The sequence below is a fragment of the Sminthopsis crassicaudata genome, chromosome 3, assembly GCF_048593235.1.
Source record: "Sminthopsis crassicaudata isolate SCR6 chromosome 3, ASM4859323v1, whole genome shotgun sequence".
NCBI classification, from domain to species: domain Eukaryota; kingdom Metazoa; phylum Chordata; class Mammalia; order Dasyuromorphia; family Dasyuridae; genus Sminthopsis; species Sminthopsis crassicaudata.
In genome coordinates, this window is record NC_133619.1 from 397,570,051 (window position 1) to 397,579,889 (window position 9,839).

Sequence of the window (9,839 nt, forward strand, 5' to 3'; positions counted from 1 at the left end):
TGGGAAGTGAATGTAGATTGTTAGCACTACTGTCTATCTACCTTCGGAATCTAATAATTAATGTGCAACAAGAAAATGGTATTTACACACACATATTGTATCTAGGTTATACTGTAACACATGTAAAATGTATGGGATTGCCTGTCATCGGGGGGAGGGAGTAGAGGGAGGGGGGGATAATTTGGAAAAATGAATACAAGGGATAATGTTATAAAAAATTACTCATGCATATATATTGTCAAAAAAATTTATAAATAAAATTTTTTTTAAAAAGAACATGGTCGTTCATAATTATGCAGAGTTTAGTTTCCAGGGTTGTTTTCTTCCTATATATGTTGTTTTCATTGTGTTTATTATATTCTTATTTTGCTTATTTTGTTCTGAATCAATATATTCTCATGCTTCTCTAAATTTTTTTTAGGATAGACCAGCCATTTTATTTTCCTCTGATTGGTTCAGGAATGTTGATGGGCAGACAGCTCTTTATATGGGCTTGGAGGGGGTCTGGGGGCAGCACCAGCAGGTCTGAAGCGGGGCGGGGGAGTCCGATCCTTGTGTGCCTCCCGGGAGCGGTTCCTCACTACCTTGCTGTGGTATCTTCACGTACAGTTTGGGCAGCACATAGGAGTCGAAAACGCTGGCCTCGGAGATGTCCCTGACGGCCGCTGCTTCCACGATGTTGCGGATCATGAATTTCTTGATGGCCTTATCCTTGGGAACGCAGCTGGCACAGTTGGTGCAGCGGACAGGCTGCACGTGGCCGCGGCCCTTCTTGGAGCGTCCGTTATTTCTCCTCTTCTTGGTCACATGTAAGCTGGGAGCCGAAAAAGGAGCTTCTCTAAATTCTTAATATTCATCATTTCTAAAGATGCAGTAACATACCATTCCATTCATTTACCAAAATGTGTTTCACTCTTCTTTAATAATGGGTATTTGTTTTGTTTCCAGTACTTTGTACCACAAAAAGGTACTTTTCTGAATATTTTGGTATGTATGAGATCCTTGTTTCTGGGTCCTTAGGGTACATACCTAGCAGTGATAGTTTGGCATCAAAACTCTTATGCAGTGACCAAAAGTGACTTCAAAATATTGACAGAGAAAGACGTCTCCTTCCTCCCTGAAGAGAGGTGATAGACTCTAAGTAGACTCTAAGTACAAATTGAGGCATATGTTGTCAGACATGGACATACATTGATCCATTTTTATTGATTTTACTTCTTTCTAAAAATAGAATATTTTTTTTGGAGTGAGGTCGATGAAAAGTGACAGCAACTTTTTAAAAGAACATCATAAAGTTATTTCATAAAAATAAAATGAGGGGTAGAATAAATTAACTCCTAAGTCCATTCAGGTCTAAATCTATGATCTCATGGACCAAGATGCATTAAGATAGAAGGTTCATTCTAGACCTCATTTTTCATTGCATATGGTAGAGATCTAAAGCTTAGTTTGTACAGAGTAATGAATAGTGGACTCTATTGATAAGCTATAAGCAAAAGGAAAATGATCAAGTTAAAAATTATAATGGATGATTATAATTTAAACTGTTCTTAGTAGGAAAAAAAATCTTCATAGCTCTCAATTCTTCAACAAGAGAACCATGGAAATCCTAGCAACATTTGTAAAGAATGTAAAAGAATATGTTAATTTAAACACACACACTTTTCATTTCAATGGCACTTTACAATTATTGTATATTTCATTACATTAGTGTGATTAAAAAAGGCTAAGATTATTATCATTTTTGAAAAAATATATGGAAGAAACTACTTTGAGAGGTGAAGTAACATAGCTAAAGTTTCAGAGCCAGGAGCAGAGAGGGGCATAAAGACAACTTAGTATATTGGATTTGGAATCCAAAGGACCCAGCTTCAAATCTCAGTCATGATCCTATTATCTATGGGAAGTTGAATACATTTCAAATCATCTCACCACTCTAGGACTTAAGTTTCCTAAAGGGAGACTAGGTGATCTCTAAAGTACTTTCTAATTCTAAATCTATGATCCATTATTCTTTCCATTGCTCTTTTCACTTGACCCTACTCCTGATAGATAATCGACCTAAGCAAGTTAGAAAGAGCTTCCTTCATAATTTTCTTTGCACCCTGCTTCTCAGAGCAGGACACTATGGATTCACAGCGACCAAGCAGAAATCCTTCCAGCAACCTCAGGGATGTTGGGCATCAGTTTGATGGATCTGCAGCCTCTAAAGTATCAGGCAGGCATTGTCCACGGTGCTAGGCTCAACAATGGAGCTGGAGGTATTCAAATCTCCCAGGGAAATGGCTATAAATCCACACTTCTCTGTAGCATTCTGCCACATAAATCATTGTGAAGATAACCCAGCAAAAAGAAATGGAACAGAGGAAAGACTATTGATATCATGTTCTCTGGATGAAGGCCAAACTTCATCTTTCATGTCCCTGAATGGTGTCCATGAGGGTTTTGATATATTCAACTATGGATCTTCTGATTTCTACATCAGTGGGATTCGCCTTATATGGTCAGAAAGTCAGGGATTGTTATTATCTGGTTTTCTTTAAATCAGATAGCAAAGTTATTCCTAGAAATCAATAATACGTCATCATCATCATATCCTGGGTGCAGAAAAATGTGTGGAGATAACAAAGGGACAAATTTATAATTCATGAAAAGAAAAACTTCTGAACAATTAGCTCTATTCCATATATGACCATAAAGAGTTAACCACAGAGATGACGGATTTCTTCTCATTGGAGAGCTCCCAACAAAAGCTGATCAAGCATTTGTCAAATACATTGTAGAGGGAACTCCTCTGCACATATGGATTGGACTAGAAGCCTTCTGAGATGCTATCCACTTCTGAAATTATGAGTATGTAATTGTTATTCATATTCCCTGGAAACTCCCATGTAGTAGGCACCATACAAAATGCTCAGATTGCATGGATTATGCTGCCTTGCAGTCTAAGATATAAAGTCTGAAATTGGAAGGGACCTTAGATCCAAGTGAAGGTCACAGACCAGCAGGGAGTGTTTTCCTGAATGTTTTTAGAGAGGGAAACCACTCCAATATCTTTGCCAAGAAATCCTCAAATGGAATGGTGAAGATTTAGACATGATTAACTGACAAACAGAAAATATTTTGTAAAGTGCTTTGCAAACTTGCTTTGCAAGCTAAATGCTTGATGTTGCTGCTGCTGTTGCTGCTGATGCTTCTGTTGTTCTAACTCTATAGAAAGAGTTTATTGAAATGGCAGGAGGTTGGGCCAGAATACAGGTCTAGTTCTAAGATTCTTTAAATTTTTAAGAACTTTATTTATTTTAATTAACAGAAATCTATTTTTCTACCTCCTATTCCCCATCCCATTAAAAAAATTAAAAAAAAATGCTTTGTAAGAAATATGCATAGTCAAGCAAAACAAATTCACTCGTTGGCTGTGTTCAAATTTATCTCTCTCATTTTATACACTAATTCTATCACCTTTTGGTCAGAAGGAAGATAGTATGTTTTATTATTGGTCCTTAGCAATCACTGGTAGTCATTTAATTGATTTTTTTACATTTTTCAAAGCTAACTATCTTTATGATGTTGTTACTGTGTAAATTGTTCTGTTTCTGCTTATTTCTTTCTTTACCAATTTAGGAAAGTCCTCAAAATTGTTCATTTTTATAATATTGTTATCAGAGCAAAATTGTTTCTTTGTTAAATTGTTCTACTCATTTCATCCATAACCTCTGAATCCGTTCATATGCTTTGCATGTCTCTTTGAAATGTTTCTTCATTTCATATAGCATAATAGTATTTCGTCACATTGGTATACAAAAATTTATCAAGTCTTGTCTTCATCGAGGGCAGCCCTTTACTTACCATTCTTTGTGAAAATAAAAATAATTGCTATAAATATATTTGTCCATACAAGATCTTTTTCTATTGCTTTGATCACTTTTTGATATAGGCCCAGCAATTGGATAGCTAGGTCAAAAGGGTATGTACTATTTAGTAACAATTTTTGTTAGATAATTCTAAGTTATTTTCCAGAATGATTATATCTACTCACATATTTACCAAAAGACCATCATTATGCTTGTTTTCCCATAATTCTCCCAACATTTCTCATTTTTCCTTTTTGTCATATTTGCTTATCTGATGGGCATGAGACAGAATCTTAGAATTGCTTTAATTTTCATTCCTCTAATGATTTTCAGCATTTTTATATGATTATAGATTCTTCTATGGAAAACCATTTATCAGGTAGGAAATGACTCTTATTTTTGTAAATTTGAATCCATTTTTATATATTCATGAGACTTTTATTGGAGAAACCTGTTAACAAGATTTTTTTCCCCAATTAATTGTTTCTTTTTTAGTCTTTGTTGGATTTATTTATGGAAAACTTTTTCATTTTAAATATTCGCTCTTTGACCAAAAATATTGGAAAAATTGGACAACAGCATGAAAGAAATTAGATTTAGACATAATACCTCATTGCAGCAAAGCTCCAAATGGATATTAGACTTAGCTATAAAAAGTCACATAATAAGCAAGTTAGAGAAGTATGGGGGAAATGCTTATCAGATCTATAGATAGAAGAAAAGTTCACAATTCTGTGTATGCATGTGCTAAAGTGACAAAGAGTACACAAAAACTGCTGATTAGACCATGATCCAGCCAGTCATATATTTTATTGCTAACAGAAGCCCTAGGGACCATCCTGCAGGGAGCTGTAGTTGTAGGTCCTGACATCACCTTAAAGGTTAAGTTACTTTTCCATTCTCTGAATAGCCATGTACAGCTCTCTGATTCCCCAATTGCTCTAACCCTCTTGGAATCCATTTATGTTTGCTGCCAGTACCACCTTCTGAGGTAATAAGTTCCATAAATTTGTTACCTGCTGTGTGCAATGACCCTCCTCTTATTTGCCCTAACCCCAGTTTATTCCAGTTTCAAAGGCATGAGCCAAGGAAAGTTTCATTGAACATTAGCACAGGAAGGTTCCTAGTGCTGTAATCAAGGTGAAGTAAATGTTGGTGATATTTTTGCTTTCCATTGCTGCACTTTGCTTGCTTCTGATCTTCCATTAGGGAGAAGTAGCTGATGAAGGGTCCTAATTCTGTGGGAGATAAAGAGGCTTCTTCTTTAATTGAGAAAGAGTTTTTGGAGAAAGAAGGTCTTAATTCAGAAGAGTCATGGAGAACTTCTTGGAAAAGAAATGATTGATTAGAGTTACAATGTGAGATATACATTAGCAGATATGACCAAGATGGTAAATTGTTTTGCTTATCTTTACCTACAAGGGAGGACTACTTCTAAGGGGATGGACCCTGGAGGAATTAACAGCTGGTAGTAGAAATATCAAAAGGAACAGGGGGGGAAAGCATACATAAAACAAAAAGCATACAGAAGAAACATGGCAGTTCAAAGGAGGGGACAGCCACAAACTAGGCAATATTGTTACTACATTGTTAAAAATGAATTACAACAAGAGAAATTTATAAAACAAATTCATGGTTTTGAATACTGTCCTCCTTGATTTTCTCTGTATACTAAAATGAACATTTTAGTCTATTCATACTTGATGAGTAATTTCATAACAAAATATGTAAATTGTAAAAAATTTAAATGAAAGAAAAATACCTACATTAGTTTTAAAGAACACATGAAAACAGACTCTATCTGCATCCAGAGAAAGACTGATAGAATGTATAGAATAATTTTACATATATACCTATTTGTTTCTATGGTAGCCATCTCTAGGGTAGGATGGGGGAGGTGAGGGAAGAAAAAGGAAGGGAAGGGAATTTACATGATAACTTCATTGTGTATTTAAAAGAAATAGCAAGTTGTATGTAGTGGATGTGTGGTTTCATATGCAATCTTTTTTTATTGTATTATGGTATGGAAATTTAAGTTTTATTCCATAAATTAAAAAAAGAAATAAAGAAAAAAGAAAAGGGGGCTACAAGAGGAGGGAGAGAATTGGGTAGATAGGGAGACAAGTATATGGGATGTCATAGGAAAAACAACATATTATTATAAGGGAAAGCACATAAGAATACCAGCTAGTTAGGACATACCTGCTAGCTGTGTAAACCAAGGGGAACTAATTTAACATATGAAATGAGAACACCTACTTCCTAGGAGAGGTTGTGGAGAAAATTCCTTGTAAACCCTAAAATGATAGTTGCTATTACTCAACATTAATTCATATCCACAAATGAGGGAAACAAGAAAGAAACTGATTTTGAAAGCTTATGGTTTGTGCTGAAGCTCAATCCATAGAGAAATGAGTTCCTTTGGATAAGGGAGAAAATGGCAGGCAGCATTCTTATCTGAGTAGCCATGGCGGGAAGGACAGGATCACACTGTAATAAGAAAAGTTCTACTGAAAAGGGGTTCAAGTTGTAGGATGGCACACCTCTATATATCCTTCGAGCCTCCCATGTCATCATAGCCTTGGCCCAGCAAATTATGGGTTGGGGTCTTTTCAGTATTTCTCTGTGAAGAGCCTTTAGAAGATGAAACTTCCAAATAAACCCCAGGATTTAAGACAAGACTGAAATCTTATTTGAAGGGATTTGCTTTCGATTTCATTTTTAAAAATGCATTTTTAATAACAAGACTATTCCATCAAGCTGGGGGTATTTGACTGTTCAGAGCAGCAGGGGGAATCTTTTTTCAATGTAATTTAGATCTTTTCCTAAATCAGCTTTCTGCCTTTCATACCAATAGCTCAGTTCTCTCCACAGCTTGTAATTCATAGGCCCTTGGGGGGAAGGAAGATACACATGGTTGCACAGATGTACCCCCAGTTCATTCCAAAGGAGGTAGAAATTAGTGTTCCCTTATTGGGGTGCATAATATTGTCATATCCCCAAAGTACAGATAAAATGACCGATTTAACACAGGTTTTAGAAATGCTGCAGTTTGTCCAATGCCCCACTTAGTTCCTCTTCAACCAAGTACTCACAGCACAATTAATATTTAATTAAATTAAGCAAACACTTGTTAAGTTCTTACTCTGTTCAAGGTCAGCTCTTCAAAGTTTTATATTTATCATGGTATGGAGGTGACCTTGGTTTTTTGATGGTTATGCTAGCAAGGAGTGAGTTCTCCCAGTTTTTACCAATCTGAAGCCTTGGTCCCAGCATCAGCTGGCTGAGCATCAATCTCACCAAATATGGAGAGTTTCATCTCCAATAGGTTGGCAGATAACTGACAAATTCTTTGAGCATGGCAAGACATGCTCAAGATTCTATGTGAGACACAGGGGAGGTAGTCAGTGTTCTCAAGGAGCTTATGATCTAACAAGAGGGAGAGATATGTACAAATAAGTATAATTAAAGGCTTAATGTGAGAAGAGCAGACAAAGTGTTATAAAAAATGCAAAAATGGGGAGATCGCTTTCAGCCTAGGGGCACTAGGGAAGGGTTCATGGTAATTTGATGATGATGATGATAGTAGTGTTAGTTAATGGAGATGTTACTACATAGTCCCCAAAGCTCAAGGGTCTCTCAGTAGTGTTCATACAGAGATAGCCAATGATATAGTGTTAGAGATAAAACGTTTTAGCATATAAAGAACAAGAAAGAGACATGATTAAAGAGTTAGAGTTGTATGTAGGATATGAGATATACATTAGATATAGAATTATATGGGTTGTTGAGTGCTTTTCAAGTATGTCCAACTTTTCATGACCCCAGTTGGGGTTTTCTTGGTAAAGATACTGGAGTGATTTACCATTTTCTTCTCCAGATCATTTTGCATATGAGAAAACCGAAGCAAACAGGATTAAATGCTTTGCTCAGGGTAACACTGTGTCAAGAAGCCAAATTTGAACTCAGAGGATGAATCTTCTTGACTCTAGGCCCAGTGTTCTATCCACTCAATCACCTAGCTGACCTACTATAAAATGAGGGGCCTATAAATATGCATATTCAAGAATATAAATTTGACCATTTGATAAATGGTCAAAGTATATGAACAGACAATTTTCGGATGAAGAAATTGAAACTATTTCTAGTCATGTGAAAAGGTATTCCAAATCATTGTTTATCAGAAAAGTGCAAATTAAGACAACTCTGAGATACCACTACACACCTGTCAGATTGGCTAAGATGACAGGGAAAGATAATGTGGAATGTTGGAGGGGCTGTGGGAAAACTGGGACACTGATGCATTGTTGGTGGAATTGTGAATAGATGCAATCATTCTGGAGAGCAATCTGGAACTATGCTCAAAAAGTTATCAAACTCTGCGCTCCCTTTGACCCAACAATGTTTCTACTAGGATTATATCCTAAAGAGATCTTAAAGGAGGGAAAGGGATCTGTATGTGCCAAAATGTTTGTGGCAGCCCTTTTTGAAATGACTAGAAACTGGAAATTGAATGGAAGCTCATTAATTGTAAAATGGCTAACTAAATTGTGGTATATGAATGTTATGGAATATTATTGTTCAGTAAGAAATGACCAGCAGAATGAATACAGAGAGGCTTGGAGAGACTTACATCAACTGATGCTGAGCGAAATGAGCAGAACCAAGAGATCATTATACACTTCAACAATGATACTGTATGAGGATGTATTCTGATGGAAATGGATATTTTCACCAAAGAGAAGATCTAATTCAGTTCCAATTGATTTGTAATGAGCAGAGAAAGAACACTGGAAAATGAGAATGGACCACAACATAGCATTTATACTCTTTCTGTTAATGTTTGCTTGCATTTTTGTTTTTTTTTTTTCTTCTCAGGTTATTTTTTACCTTCTTTCTAAATCCAATCTTTCTTGTGCAACAAGATAATTGTATGAATATGTATACATATCTTGCATTTAACATATACTTTTAACATATTTAACATGTATGGGACTACCTGCCGTCTATGGGAGAGGGTGGGGGGAAAGAGGGGAAAAGTTGGAATAGAAGTCTTTGTAAGGGTCAGTGTTGAAAAATTACCCATGCATATGTTTTGTATATAAAAAGCTATAATAAAAAATAAAATTAAAAAAGAAAATAAAATTGAGCAAATTTAGCTGCCCCAGGATTATTTGTATGTGTATATGTGTATGTGCATGCATATATACACACATGTGTGTATTAAGTATGACTATTCTAGATAGATAATTCTACAACTTTATAATTTTTTGGTCATCTAAGTTAATATCTAAAAAGCCTGAAGGAAGCTTTTTTGAGTAGGGAGGATTCACTTCAGTACTTTTTGCTTTAGTGCCCATCCATTTCTTCTCATATAGTATTCAGGGGAAAATACTAATTAGACATCCCAGCCTTCCTACATCAGGAGACTAGATTCCCAATGACCTTCTGATGCTCTTTCTACCTTTTGAAATAATTTGAATTTTTAGAGCTTTTACATTTTGTAGCTCAATATTATCATTTTCATAAAAGTCCATTAGTTATCAGATTCCACTAATCATCTCAGTCAAAATGCCTGAACCAATAAACCTGCTTGCAGACAATCCAAGGGGGAGATTGTTTGGACTGAAGTTGATTCCCCTGTGGCCTTGGACATAAAGTAGGATTCTTAGCAATGGCTTGGAGGAAAGCAATACTGTGTCAACCTACTGCCTAATCACTGTATCAAATGAAAGACAAGATAGTTTTCCACCATGTTACCTGAATCAAAGTAAAACAAGCTCCCACAATCATGTGTCCCAAGGCCTCAAAGGGAAATTCAAAAGGCCCATGTGCCATTCTTCCAAAGTAGCTCTCTGAAGGCTCCAAAGAGACAATATCCAGAGCCAATGTCTAACCAGCTCCAAGCTAGCAAGATGCCTTGCTTCACAGGATAACAGACCAAAATGGAAATTTCCAACTATTTGTTCACCCTGGAATTGAAAG

General features: G+C 36.0%; 1 pseudogene; it reads right to left on the bottom strand.

Moving 5' to 3' along the window:
• Positions 1-406: 406 nt before the first annotated feature.
• LOC141562178 (small ribosomal subunit protein eS26 pseudogene) lies at positions 407-7,224 on the bottom strand (annotated as a pseudogene).
• Between the last annotated feature and the right edge of the window lie 2,615 nt (positions 7,225-9,839).